The following is a 14,390-nucleotide window of genomic DNA, read 5'->3' as shown; positions in this document are numbered from 1 at the left end:
GAAGATCAGCGCAGACGGCTGGTCACCATAGCAACACAGACAACAGTCTCGCCCAGCTAGTAGCTACGAAACGGCAAAGAGAGAGATTTAAGACGGACATCGATCATTTGGAGACGAATGGACTTTTGTGTTTATAGTCCCTCCAGCTGGTTTCCTGATACTTTTAATCTGCAACGAGAAGCAAACACTAAAAAGTCACGAAGCTGAAGTCAGTTTCTCATTCTAATTCTCCCCTTCCACCTTAAAAGGTGCAGCAGATGCATTCTAGTGCCTGAACAAGAAGCTGAATTCAGCCTCAAACAACCGAACATTGCGAGACATTTTACAAGAAACTGTTCCACTTTTGTGGAAAGGTTTCCTGCTGGAGATGTGAGAAAAGCAGCAATAGCTGAGCTGAAGCTTGAAGGAGAGCAAAGTGCGTCTGTGTTCTCGTTCATATTTGCATCCTGTACTAGAACATCAGCACATACTGACACATGTTTACAGCCAAGATGGTAAAATGGACATAAAATGTCATGGTTGCCAGTGAGATTCAATTTTTGTTGAAAGGGCGAAATGCTGCATATCAGGTCGCCAGTCCATCACAGGGCAGGCAGGCAGACACAGACAGTCACTCACACACATGGCCTGACTGCATGTCTTTGGACCGTGGGAGGAAACCGGAGTACCCAGAGGAAACCCACACAGACATGGGGAGAACATGCAGACTCCACACAGAGAGGACCCCGGTCACCCGGCCGGGGAATCGAACCCAGGCCCTCCTTGCTGTGAGGCGACAGCGCTACCCACCACGCCACCGTGCTGCCTGGCTCTTATTCACATTTACACAATTGGTGGTGTATCTAGGTCCTCCAAGGTGCCAACACCAAGCACCACCTATCTTATCCACACAGGCCCGGTGTGGCTCCAGCAAGAGCCCAGGTGGGCTGTATTTATACACCACTACATCATCCAAGGCTGATCCAGCCTGAAGGATCCTTCAACGACTCTACTGGAGTATCTTTAAGGGCCTCCTGAGACCGAGATGAAACCGATTACTACACACTGGTTTGAAAGGTTGGGCTATTTTTTTACATTGGCAATGTATTAGAAAGGATGTAAACTGAATGCATTGTGTGAAATGAACCAGTTTAGCAGGTTTGCCTGCCACATCAGTCACATCAACCTTTTGCTTACCAGCTTATCATTCAGATCAATAGTATTAATTAAGAGACCCTTATTAGTCCCACAACAGGGCAGATTCACCTCCGCGTTTAACCCATTCGTGAAGTGAAGCACCACATACGCACTAGGAGGCAGTGAGCCCACTTGCCCGGAGCGGTGGGCAGCCCTATCCACGGCGCCCAGGGAGCAGTTGGGGGTTAGGCGTCTTGCTCAAGGACACCTCAGTCACATGCTGTTGGCTCTGGGGATCGAACCGGCGACCTTCCGGTTACAGGGCCGGTGTGTTTCACGCACAGACTGAGAAATCCGAAAGAAATCAGAGTAAGAGCCCACATGCACGTTACGGCCTCTTTATCGGATGTCTTAATCCGATTTCTATTTCGTGTACATGACCATTCGAATAAGCGGACACCTGCAGAAATACGTGTATGGTTGGATTGTTGAGTTCGCGTATATGCACTCATTACAGGCTTAGGCTATAAACGTTAGCGGTGTGGGTCCATTAAAACGCTTCAGTGATTGTCTGAAAATGCATACAAAATTGCTGCGATCGTTTAAATGTGTTTGGAGAAAATTAGTACATTCTAAACTATTAGGACAGTGACAGGAACCTTTTTGCCTGCTGGACAGTTGGTGAAATACTGTATGTGTTGCTGCCTCGGAAGCGAGAAGGAGTGAAGCCAAAGACTTGTAGTTGTGTTTTTTTTGGGATGGTGACTTCAAATGGGGCTCAGCGAAGCGTTGCGACTTCCAAGCTCATTCAAATTCCATATCGTGTTATCAGAATTCGTGACTGCAGGGCCAACAGGCGTAAAATGGGCTATTGGGAGTTGAGCGTGTGTGTGTGTGTGTGTGTGTGTGTGTGTGTGTGTGAGAAGGGGGGGAGAGAGAGGGAGAGAGAGAGAGAGAGAGAGATATATGAGGCACTGTCAGCTACATCTATGAAGGAGTGCTGATGTCATGGTAGCTGCTGCACTATAAAGTAGGTCAGCCACCACTGTGACGTCATTCCCCGGAGAGCCGGGCAGCCGCCAATCACAAGGCATCTTTCCATCTCTGCCACGCCCCCACCCCACCCCTGCCAGAGCACTGCAGCTGTCTGTGCTCTTACACATGCTCGAATTATGTTCTCCGTGTGCACCACACCAAAAAAAAAAAACAGTCCTCACGCTCCACTCCAGCCCTGCGGCCTCCCGGCACACACTGCTTCGCCTCAAAACCCACCGTGCCTTTCATTTTATTTATCTGTTTATTTAATTGACAGCTTTGGGACAGACTCCAGTAGCTGACCAAAGAACCGCATGCGTGGTCAGACCATGATGCGTCAAGTGCTGAGATGGCAATGAATAATTCCCATGATTTGTGGCTGCACGGTGATCTTGCAGCTACTCAGACGGTGTCCAAAAGTTTGTGGACACCTGCTGAGATGAAGGGTATTAACAGGGAGATTGTCCTCCTTTGCTGCACTAGCATGTTGTGAGGATTTGACTGAGCATTGGCGAGGTCAGGTACCGATTTGTTTTGAATCACAAAGCTCATCCTAAAGGCGCTGTAGAAAATTCCACTGCTCCACAACCCGGTACTGGGGGGCTTTATACCCCTCCAGTTATTGCCTGGCATTGACCACGGTTACCTTAGACCAGGCGTGTCAAGCTGGTGACCTCTCGGCCCAAAGTGCAGTGGAGATGAGCGTTTATCCCCTCCGTTCGGTTCATGAAGGTGCTGCTAATTAGCTGATGAGCTGAATCAGGTGTGTTTACTGAGGCCATGCGCTGAAGTCTGCAGTGTTTTGCCCCGCAAGGTCTCAAGCCTGACACATGTGCCTTGTGCGTCTGCTCCACGGAGTCCCATTCTATTGGTCAGTGTTTTACTGTGGCGCTCTCTGTGGGCAGCTTAACACCTCTGTTTCCAGTGGGTGCGCCTTAAAGTAGAGTTTACCAATTAAGTGTCTGGACAAATTATGTCTGGTCTAATTATGTTGACGTTTATCGTAGATCCTTGGCTGTAGGTGATGTTGATGTTTTGCTTCAGATGGGCATGATGATACTATGATAGTTTTGAGATGATAAGCATTTTTTTTAATCCATTCACGGCTTTTTTTAAGGCCTTTTAAGACAAAATAATCCTCAGGGAAAACCTGTTACAGATTTACCATTATTTAATTCCACATAAACACTCAGGAGACCCGTGTAGGTTCTCTGGTGGTTCTGGATGGCCAATAAAGTGTCTATATCTGTGTTGTAGTCATGGCGACCCCTGGTTCCCATCACACCAGACCGCCATGAATCGCTTGATATGACTGAATTATGAAGAAATAGAAAATTGGACAAAGTGGGATTTCACTTAACTGACTGTATGCAGCCGAAAAATGACTGGTGTGATGATCTTAAACCAGGAGATGCTGAAGCAAACCAGGCTGCTTTCCATGTATAATAATGTGAGTCTCTTGAAATGAAAACCATCCCAAGTTCAAATGAAACCCGATGCTAGTTTCATATACATAATGCCGTTCACATTTCAGAAGGACCTATTAGCTTGGACAACAGCTGTCCACTTCAGGGCCTTCAGCCTCTCGCAAGCTTGCAGCAGTAATTCCAAGGACAGACGAGTAAGCGGCCTGTTTTTCTGTGCGATTTCTCCTGCACTGTGAACAATCATGCAACCTCACCACTGGTTAGTCTGTGCAAGATTAGTGCCGGAAAAGCAGGTTTGGGTGAAGATTTTTGGTGCCTTTGACCCTGAAGTCCTTTGTTATGGAGCTGATAACAGCCCTGCTATAGGTCACCCCGGTCAAAATCTCACCCCAGTCCAGTCCTTACCTCGTGATGCTCTCATGCAACAAGTTGCGTGCAACAGGAATATTCAATTTTCTAGCTGCCACTGCTGTTCTGTTCTATATTTCTGCATTTGTTTTATCTGTTCGTAGTACCTCAATAAGTGCTTGCATTTTAAATATGTTCTCTGCACGTTTTAATTATAGTTAATAGAGCAATTACGGTTGATGTTTCGTTCATCCTGTCCTAGAAGCACAACGAGTTCTTCCAGGGCCGCACCCCTGTCTTCTCTTTCATGATACTTTTTATGAGTCACCTCAGCTCTGTGTTCAATCGCAGGGGGAGTAAGAATAATCTAATTCAGACAGCCGTTTGAACGCTTTTAGCGTAATGGTTACAGAAACGTTAGCTTGAAGACACTAACCTCTGTTTGGGTTATGGCTCAGGAGACAGACAAAACAAAAACTACCAGGCTTGCATAAGGTCAGTCAAGAGGATCCTGTATTCAGCCGTCCCATAAGGCGTCCTCTGTTTCGTTTTCTCGTCTTTTGACTCGATTGATCGTTTGAAATGATCGATAACGGGTTACCAGCGTTTTGATTTGTCTGTTTTATGACCCCTTGTTTCGGTTGCGGCAGAGTTTCGAGTGAGTTGCACGATTGCAAGTTAGTTTCCTGTAGGTTTCGTGCAACTGAAGTTGCATGGAAGTTTAAGAGCCGGCTTTCTCCAAGCTTTTCCGTCGGTAACTTTAACCGCATTGTTGCTGCATCTCTTGTTCCAGCGGCAGCGTTTTCATGAGGGTGGTTTGTTTGTTCTTTCAGCTCACGAGGGCCCACGCTGAAGGTTTCCAAGATAACTTTCGGAAAACCGGACCTTGATCCTTATTTGCTCTCCTCTGTGGGAAACCTAGTAATCTCTAACGCTGAAGCCCAACGCCGCCATTAGACTGACATTTTCTTGAAATCTTAGTGTCAAGGTGGTTTAGAGTGGGCAGAAATGCAAGACACCACAGGAAAATAAAAATAAATAATTTAACAATGTATCTTTGCTGGTCACTTAGTTTTATGGTAAATATTAGAAGTTTTACACACACAAAAAAAAAACATTCAAATATGCAAATGAGATTATTTACTTGAATATGCATAAATATGCATAAATTTACATGTTTTTGAAGAACTGTCTAGTCTTGGTATTGGGTCATTATGTATTAGATAATTCGGCAGCAAATCCAGCTGTGAGCATTGTATTATGATATGATATATGATATTATGAAATCCTTCTGGAATATCCTTCAGATTAGGAAACAAACATGCAAAATTCCCAGACTGCAGGCACTGCAAAAGCTTTAGGTACTAAACCAACTGGTTTTGATTTAAGAAAGGGTCTCAGAGCTGCTATACCCAGCGAGATCCAAGGCAACATGCACCATATGTGTGAATGCTGTCATTAATACAAATGAAAAAGACCTATTTGGATATTCTATGTAGATTAGATTCTACAGGAAACACGTTTTAGTCGTATATGCACTGGCACATTGTTGTAAACTGAGCTCCTGACAGGACTGGCTCACTGAGGGCCAACTGGACATTATATTTCGTTTTACTCTCATTCTGCTATGCACTGCCACTTTGTTTATTCATCCGTATATACTGGACGACGGTCAACATTAACGGTGTTTATTCACTGGACGTGACGCACCACTGCACTGTCAGCTGCGTAATATCGGTCATTTTACTTACTTTATTTGTACTGCTCATTGTTTTTATGGTTGTTTTGGTATTGTTTATAATGTATCTTTACCTCTACTTCTGTTTGTGCGTCTGCTTAATAGTGTTTAGCAGTACTTTTGCTCTTGTTTTGCTCTTTACTTTATGCTGCTGTAATAGACGACTTTCCCTCTGGTATTAATATCGGTTTGTTTATCTGTATGACGTGACACGGCTGTGCTGAGTGTGGGTGGAGCTAGGCCGTAATAGATGCACCCTATCAAAAAAATGCCTGGAACCAAAGTTGCCATTTCTCAGAAACCTACAGATTTCTCATAGTTCCTGTGCAGTTTAATGGTCCAGGTGTAAAGAAAGTCTTTCCGAGTGGTTTGGTGTGAAAGGCTCCGTCTTAGAGAAGCCGCGACACGATTGTTCACAGTGGTGGTGATGGGAACCAGACGTCCACCTCGAACAGCTCCCTCACAGAAGGCTCCTACGTGAAATGGTTATGAATTCACCGCCTGACGTCTGAGACGCTGTTTTACGAGAGTTTGGAGAAAGTGGAGAGGTACTTGCACTGTCAGTGAAAATATTCTATAGGAAACGTCTACATAGAATAACCCTGAAGACGTGTACGTTCACTGGTCGTTTATATATCATAGGGTAATGATTGGGTTCCTATTAAAACCACTGTGAAGAAATCCGAGTCTGCGTTTCGTTAGAGTGCACCAGTTCATACGAAAGGGAAATTTTAAAAAATGGGTGGAATTCCCCTTCAGTGCCAAAGGCCTTTATTTCAGGGAGCTGTTGGTTCTAGAGCAGCACTTAAGGGTGTGTGTTCCTTTTTGTGCAGGGTCCTCTCCTTTATCAGTCCTGGCAGAGGTAGATAAGGATTGGGAACATTCGGAGGGGGTGGGGGGGGTTTGGTGCTCTGTTATGCTGGACTGAGGTCAGCAGCTCTTTGCCTGGTCTAATGGTTAATCAGATGTGCCAGTTGCTCTCAGAGCCTACCACTGCTGTCAGCAGTGCTATGTTAAACGTCTCGTGTGCAATGGCTCAAGGCTACAGTGCTCTCTCTGCGTCTGTGGCATTTCTAACAAACGTTCAGCCACGACACGTGTTGAATACCGATGAATGTGGCATGAGAACGAGGCCAGACAGGCTTACAGGAAAGCCTGGGTAGAAAGAGCCTGGAGAACTGCAATGGCAAATAGCTGCAAATGCTACATAAGCATTGTTATGCAGCCGGGTTACTCCTGGGTGAAGTTAAATCATCGGTTAAAGGGAAATTTTCACAGACTTCTGTTCAGCGTGTGTCGCGTAATTCACTCACTGAGGTGTAGATGGAGTCATTCGGGGTGGTGATGTGAAATGTGCACTGCCGGGAAACGTAGTGACTCGGGTGTCTTTACAGTGGTGGTGATGGGAACCAGGGGTCACCATGACTACAACACAAATATAGACGTTTTATTTACCATCCAGAACCACCAGAGAACCCACACGAGTCTTCTGAGTGTTTATATGTGATGTTAATGATGGGAAAATAGTAATAAATCTCAAAAAATCTTATGACGAAGGCTGGATTTTAAATTTTATTTTATTATTTTCACATTACCAAGCAGTTTGTTGTTCTCGATCATTTTTTTGGTCACTGGTCCTCCCCTTATTATGCTTTACTGGTCTGAACCCATTCCAACTGTGTGTTTTTAAAGGGAAATTCCACCAATTTTCCAAAATGTCTGTATAATTCAGTGGTTGAGATGTCAACAGAGTCATTCAGAGCAGTTTGGTGTAAAATGGTCCAGACGTCTTTACAGTGGTGGTGATGGGAACCAGGGGTCACCACGACTACAACACAGATATAGACACTTTATTTACTATCCAGAACCACCAGAGAACCCACACGTGTGATGTGGATGATGGTAAAAGTCATAAATGTGGAAAAAATAAATAAATAAAACATTTTGGGGGGGTACTATTTTTGCCTCATAACGCCCTACATGATACCCCTCCGCCACGAATGGGTTAAAACAAATGGATTAAATACTCCCTAGGCCAAAATCTGATCATTAAACAATATGTAAGGCGGCAGATATCGAAGCATTTCAAGTGATAACCTTTTAAAGTAGTTTTCATCTGACTCGGTAAGCTTCTCCAGAACGAAGCAGACCGCTCGGAATGACTTTGTTTACATCTTGTCCGCCGACTTGGGCAGAATTTTTGAAAAATCGGTGGAGTTCCCCTTTACGAGCTCACAGACAGTAAAGACGGTGAAGCTCTACGCCTCAACCTCCTCGTCGAAAACGAAGCCTCGCTGGTTCATCCTGAGAAGTCGGGAGGTTTGGAGGGCGTAACCTGGTCGTCCTGACAGGAATGTGTCCTGCCTCCCTGCCTCCCTGCTTCTGCCTCCCAGCTGTAACCAGAACCTTGGAATGCCAACGAGTTTTGTTCCACCAGCTACTTCAACAACTGGCGCGTACCATTACCGGGAAAAAGGGTGAGTAGCGCTGAGAGTGGCGTGTTTTTCCCCCCATTCACGGTCGCTGTTTTTACCAGTTTGTTCACAGGCGTCTATCTTTACATCTAAAGGTTGGACAAACACGAATTCCACAGACAAATGTGCGTTATGAGTTGTAGTTCAGCGTTCGCGTGCTCGTGTAGCCTCCCCGCTCTTGCCGAAAGTGTGCTCACCCGCCGTATTTGATTGACGGCTCCGTATTTTCTGTAGGATTTTTTTCTAACCGTTGGGTCCAGAAAGAGCGAAGCAACGGGGCAATTCCGTGAGGAGGAACGGGAGCCGAAAATAACGGGAAAGAAGGAGCGAAACAGAAAACTCTGAGGGGGAAAACAGGACGAGACTGGAAAATAAACCCCAGCAAGGCGAAGAGGGTCCCGAGTCGTGTAATTTACGTTACACATTGACAGTTTGAATTCTCAACCGTCGTTTTTCGCTCGGCTGCAGGGTAAGTTCAGTGTTGTGTTCGCCCGACTACACTGGATCCCAACTAACCTATAAAACTTGACTTTTCTCCACCTCAGAAGATAAACGGTCTTTTTTAAGTAAAAAAAAGCCCGAACAGTCACTTATAGAGTGACATAAATCAGTCACATTTGAATAAAACTCGTTAGCTCGTATGTTTTGGTCTTCAGAATGCTGACGTTGGTTAGCCTATCTGAAGCGAGCTCCTCAGTCGAATTCCCCCGTTCCACCTTAAGCGCTGCAGCGACTAATTGCACATTTAAGGTGGAACGGGGAAATTTCGAGCTGACTTCAGTAATTTGTAAACAAGAGCTCACATGGGCTCGCTGACACGAGAAAATGGCATTTCGGTGGGAGGAGATGTGTTGGAGGTGAGCGAGGCTCACCCATGTGCCGTGTGTGTTGGTGTGGGCTGCATATCTCCACACGCGGACCCGCTCATGTGGTCGTCTGTGGCTGGAATAGCGCAGTATATGCTGCAGTCACACACCGCGGTTTGTGCCCGAGTCAATGAAATTTTGGGATGAACCGCAGCTTCTGACTGTTAACGTTAGCTAAGGGGGTGCTGAGTGAGTGTGTGTGTGTGTGTGTGTGTGTGTGTGCATGTTTGCACGTAATCCCTGAAAGAGGGAGACCTTGAAGCCGACCGAGGGGTCGCAGTAAAGCCCCCCTCTGACTTGACGGCTCCTTTGACAGTTCAGTCGACTGAAGCCTGGCTGTTTCTCTCTCTCTCTCTCTCTCTCTCTCTCTCTCACACACACACACACACACACACACACACACACACACACACACACACACACACACGACCTGCGTGTCCCGCCGACGAGTCGTGATAGCAGGCCGGTGAAGGGAACGGACGAGTCTTTCCTCCGTCTCTTTGTTTTCTATGTTTTTCTCTTTGTTGTCTGTCTGACAGCGGCGTTCGACTCGTGAGCGAATCGTTCGTTCGAACCGACTCCCTAATCTGAATCGAACCCTCTGTGCACGTTGAGAGATGGTTGCTGAACATTGGCAGTGGCTCTGTTTGGACCCACCAGACCCGTGTAGAGCCACTTGCATGCTCAAGGGGTTCTTTGCGTGGTGAAATGGTTTTTCATGGATGGATTTTATGTGGTTCTGTATAGCACCAAAAAGCTTGACGTCATAACAGCAGAACCAGATTATATATAGAACTTTTTTTTTTTTTCTGAAAGGTTTTATTAGAACCACATGAACCACGTTCTCCATCAATCTGGAGAATGGGGTAAGCATGAAGCAATAGAGTGCAGAGAATTAGGATTAGGAGCCCCTTCATCACACAATGCAGTTTATTCTGACTCCTGGACACTCTGGGTATTGATTTGGGCCTTTATGCTTCTGATTGGCTGGTTCCATAATGGAAATGCTTTAGTTTGGTTATCTAAGGGTTCTCTAAGGGTTCTTCTTCTTGAGGGGAGTGGATTTATATAGCATCATGACCACTCACGGAACCCTATGAAGCAAGTTTGACTTGGTAACAGTAGGAGAACCTTTTGTTGGTGCTATATAGAACGCTTTTCCAAAAGGTTCTGTGCAGAACTAACTACAACCCATTGTCATTCCAGCTGACGAACCCTTTTTCCAGGCAGAGAACCTCGTGGTTCTATATCAAAGCATTTTCATTTCTAAAGAACCCTTGGAGAACCACCTTTTAAGAGTGCAGGTGAGTTGAAACTGCTTAACCTTTAGAAAACAGATCTACGCCCCAGCACTCAGCCCTACCCGCGTTCACGTCTAGGGGTGGGGTGTCCCGACACTGGTTGAGACAGCGGGGTGGGGCGAAGTGTTGGGGCTACGCGGCCCTCCAGACGGAGGTTTTTCAGAGACTCCAAACAGAGAGACATGAGGAAGAAAGACAAACCAGCAAGTTGGCTGAGCAAGAGGCCAAGTAGACCCACAGACGTGAGAATTTTCTTCTTCGTTTTCTTCATAACAAGCATAAAAAATCACTAACAGCATGCGAATGATTCGACTGCCAAGTAGCTAACTTTCCAGTTCCACCTTAAATAGTCCAGCAGTTCTGACATCTAAATCACCAGAATGTAACTGCTGCTCCGTTTAAGGTGGAACGGGAAAATTCAAACGAGAATCTCTGACTTCAGCTTCATATCACTGAAGAATTAGGGGGGGGGTGATGATAAATAACTGCCCCCCTCTTTGAAGGCGTATGATCCCTAAATGTAACTAAAGCCCAGCAGTGAGGAGCTGAACTTTCCCCTCCTCTGCTGTCCCTGCAGACGGGCAGGGCAGCCTACAGAGCGGCGCTAGTAGCTGTTAATGAAGTGATGCTCTTTTAATTTGAGGCTCCCATTTCAGAGGGAAGATCTCAACCACCACCCCAGTAACAAGGGGTAGGGGTTGACATGAGAAGTGAGACTGGGTCCAAGTAACTGATCAATTATAAGATTCTCATAGATGTGCTGTTATTATTATGATTATTATTATTATTATTATTATAACTACAAACAGCGTGATTATGGATCCTTTTCAGAAAGGAGGACACGTTTTCTTGTACGTGCTCTATTTAATTCTGAGTCTGGCTCCATCCGTAGCTTCGTGCAGGAGATGAGGATGAAGTTGCGCTTGACTTGTGAATCGTTTGAATCGGTGACTCATTTGTATCGTCCAGGTCCAAAGAGTCGGTTCGTTCAAGTCAATGAAACTCCCCACTGGTGTCGGAGTGAGTAAGCCAGGCTCTCTAGCTCGCATGTTTTCTCCCGCGAGGACGACCGCGTGTCAATGTCAGACAGAGGTGCGTTGACCGCGCGTGCGCCGGAAAACACATAAAAAGAAGCCAATAAAGCAGCTTATAGCGTTCCCACGTCTTTTCCAGAAGGCGTGTTCGTTCAAGCCATGCCAACTCAAACGCTTTAAGACACGCTGGACGATGCTTGGACGAGTTTTTTCCACACACTCTCTCTCTCTCTCTCTCTCTCTCTCTCTCTCTCACTCTCTCACTCTCACTCTCTCTGGGTGGGGGGTGCTGGACTGTAGCGCCTCTGGCTGTAGCTGCACCATATAGTGAGTCATACAGCATTTAAAGCCACACGAGTGCGTTGTCTGGTAGGACTGCAGTTGTCAAGGGACTCTTAACTCTACGTGCCGACTTGTTGGGCAACACTGCACACATTAGCGAACGTATTTAGCTTTGGCACAGTCTGGATGGGTGGGGAGGGTGTCGGTTTTGGGTACATTATTAGGCTGCCTGGGTGTTGCGCAATATTTTTGAGTTGTTTGGGTGCCACACCATGAGACGCAGCTCTAGATCATGTTATATAGCATTACTGGTCGACATTGCCCGGTGTCCTTGGCCGCAATGGACAGTCTTCTCCTATTTAACCAGATCAACTGTCACACGTTCACAAATGTCCAGCATTAATTACAAAACCACTACTCTACACCCTCCCACGCAAGATCCAGAGCCTGTTTGGTGGAGCTCACAGCATCAGAGTCCTTTTTTGGCGGCGTTTGCCAATCGTAGCCACTGCGATATCTGACGTGACCGCACTGGTCTTAATGTAAAGATTGGATTTTTTTTTTCCTCCTCAAAGCCGTATCTGGCTTTCTCCTGGTGCTGACGCATGTTTGTTAAATGTAAAAACAGTTTGTATGTAATAAACCTGTCTATTACTGGGCTTGGCAGCCTGAGCGTCCAGTGCAGATGTGTATCTGTTTACCCCTGTGCTTGTGCCTTGGGCTGTTGGAGATTATTTATCGAATGTAAGGTCGCTTTGTGGGAATCTATTCCACTGTAAGAGAGTGGAGGTGTTGGGTTTACAGACGCAGCACAGATTGGAATATAACACTAATATTACACTAGATTTCATGATTGTGTGCAGTGTCTAATACGTCTGCATCTTATACATTTCATCAAGACCGCTCATAAAAATGAACATCAGATTTATATTTGCTGGCTTTGAGCACACGGACATTACAAACGTGCTGCATCGTGGAAGAGCTGCCGTTTCTTGTCTTGGTGTGTCATCAGGCTGTTACTGAGCTTCTGGTTGGTAAACTGGGCAAACGCACACATTTGAGTACCAGAGCGGCTACGACACGGTGGCCGTCTTGAAGTCATGATGATAGAGCTGTGGTTGGGATAGTGTAGTGGTTAACACCTGTGCCTTCTACACTGTAGACTGGGGTTCAATCCCCACCTGGGCAAACACCCTACACTACACCAAGAGTCCTTGGGCAAGACTCCTAACAAGCGTCAGCCAAAATGCCGTAATTTTCAGAATCCTGGGCAGTTAATTGGTGTTTTAAGCTGTTCTTTATAGTCAAAACATGACAAACACTCACCAAACAATGGAACACTTCACCAGTCTGTCATGGGTCAGTGGGAGAGAGATTCTGGTGAGCTGTTTTTATCAGCTGGAAAAGCACGGCCGCAGGTTTTGTAATAGTCTTAACTTAAGAAAGAAAACAGATGGTTTTTAGCTGTGTGGTGACGAGGCTCGGCTGTCCCGTTACAAGTGCTGTTTAGTTTCTCAACGTGAACTTCGTACGAACAGCAAACAGTAGCTGGCTCGGTAGGTCAGTGATGGACCACACCGCCTCACTGCCGTCAGTCCTACCACATCCATATCAGAGCGCATCACCGTGTTCAGACACCAGCTGGCAGACTGGGTTTCTCTGTACGGTCGTAGTGGTTTTAGGGGTGAACCGCAGTATACACTAAAATATGACTGAGTGCTGTAACAGGGCTGTAGCTGAGAGGAGCAGACGTGATTGAACGCTGCTAAAGCTGGTTAGGATGTTAGGAAAGAAGCGTGTTCGTGCCACTGATCTCGTCACTCAGTAGCCACGTTTACATGCAGCCTAATAATCCGTTAATAATCTGACTAATAACTCAATTGGAATAGAATACGTTCATGTAAACACCTCAGTCGGAATAGTCTAGTCTGATTGAGACCATTCGGAATACAGTTTCTATCCGAATGAACAAGGTGGGTAAACCTCTAAATAATCTGTTAAATAGAAAAATAATATCCGTGTAAACGCCTGTATCCGATTCCATTCCCTATCGGAACGCCTAAGTCCGTTCTGCATGTGCGAAAAGTTGTATGTGAGAAACTAGTGAAAGTTTATCCCGTTCAACACAGCGGAGCAGAAACTGGTCTGCAGAGGAGACGAAGTTCATGCTCTGATCTTTAAAAGACGGCGGTGGGACGGACGTCCAGCTTATGTGATATATCTCAGAACACGACGTCTTCCTTTCTAAGTACATGTGAAGGACGTTTTCCTGAGTCTGACATCAGTTTAAAGCAGTTAAAACACAAGCACTGCTCACTGCTGCTCATCTCACTCTGACTGGACTCACGTGATGTTCGCTGTCATGGTAACGTTTACCCCCAGCGGTTCTCCACGCATGCGCATCATTTTGCATCAGATTACTTGCAGTGAGCATGTAAACGGAGATTTTCCATCAGATTGTTGAATAGAGTGCATAAACACCTCAGTCTGACTCTGTAATCCAACTGTGTTCAATCGGATTGGCAGAAATCTTTGCCTGTAAACACAGTGTGTCAGTTTTGTGGCTCGCTGAAGGTTCCACGCTTGAGCTTGTGTGCTGTCGTGAATAACGTAGTGGCTCATGAGAAAACCATGTTCTCTTAACTTGACTGGAGTAAAAGGAGCAGTACTGAATGATAACAGTAGCAGGGTGAATCTGCGAGGCTGATGGGTGAATGAAAAGATGAGTAGTCATTATGTAACGCCATAACGGAGACGACAGCAGAGCGT

At 45.9% G+C, this 14,390-nt stretch overlaps 1 protein-coding gene across 2 annotated transcripts in view; it reads left to right on the top strand.

Moving 5' to 3' along the window:
• The first annotated feature begins 8,020 nt into the window (after window positions 1–8,020).
• ndrg2 (NDRG family member 2) overlaps window positions 8,021–14,390 on the top strand; it is a 48,861-nt gene continuing 42,491 nt past the window's right edge. Inside the window, exon 1 of one of the 2 annotated variants that reach the window (XM_037532796.1) lies at window positions 8,021–8,141. The gene's annotated coding sequence lies outside the window, so the exon portion shown is untranslated. Of the gene's footprint in view, window positions 8,142–8,362; window positions 8,608–14,390 lie in introns of those variants that run through there. The other variant, XM_037532795.1, reaches the window with a different exon arrangement.

The sequence above is a fragment of the Pygocentrus nattereri genome, chromosome 22 (assembly GCF_015220715.1).
Source record: "Pygocentrus nattereri isolate fPygNat1 chromosome 22, fPygNat1.pri, whole genome shotgun sequence".
In the NCBI taxonomy this organism is placed as follows: domain Eukaryota; kingdom Metazoa; phylum Chordata; class Actinopteri; order Characiformes; family Serrasalmidae; genus Pygocentrus; species Pygocentrus nattereri.
This window is presented reverse-complemented; position numbering and strand designations above follow the sequence as displayed.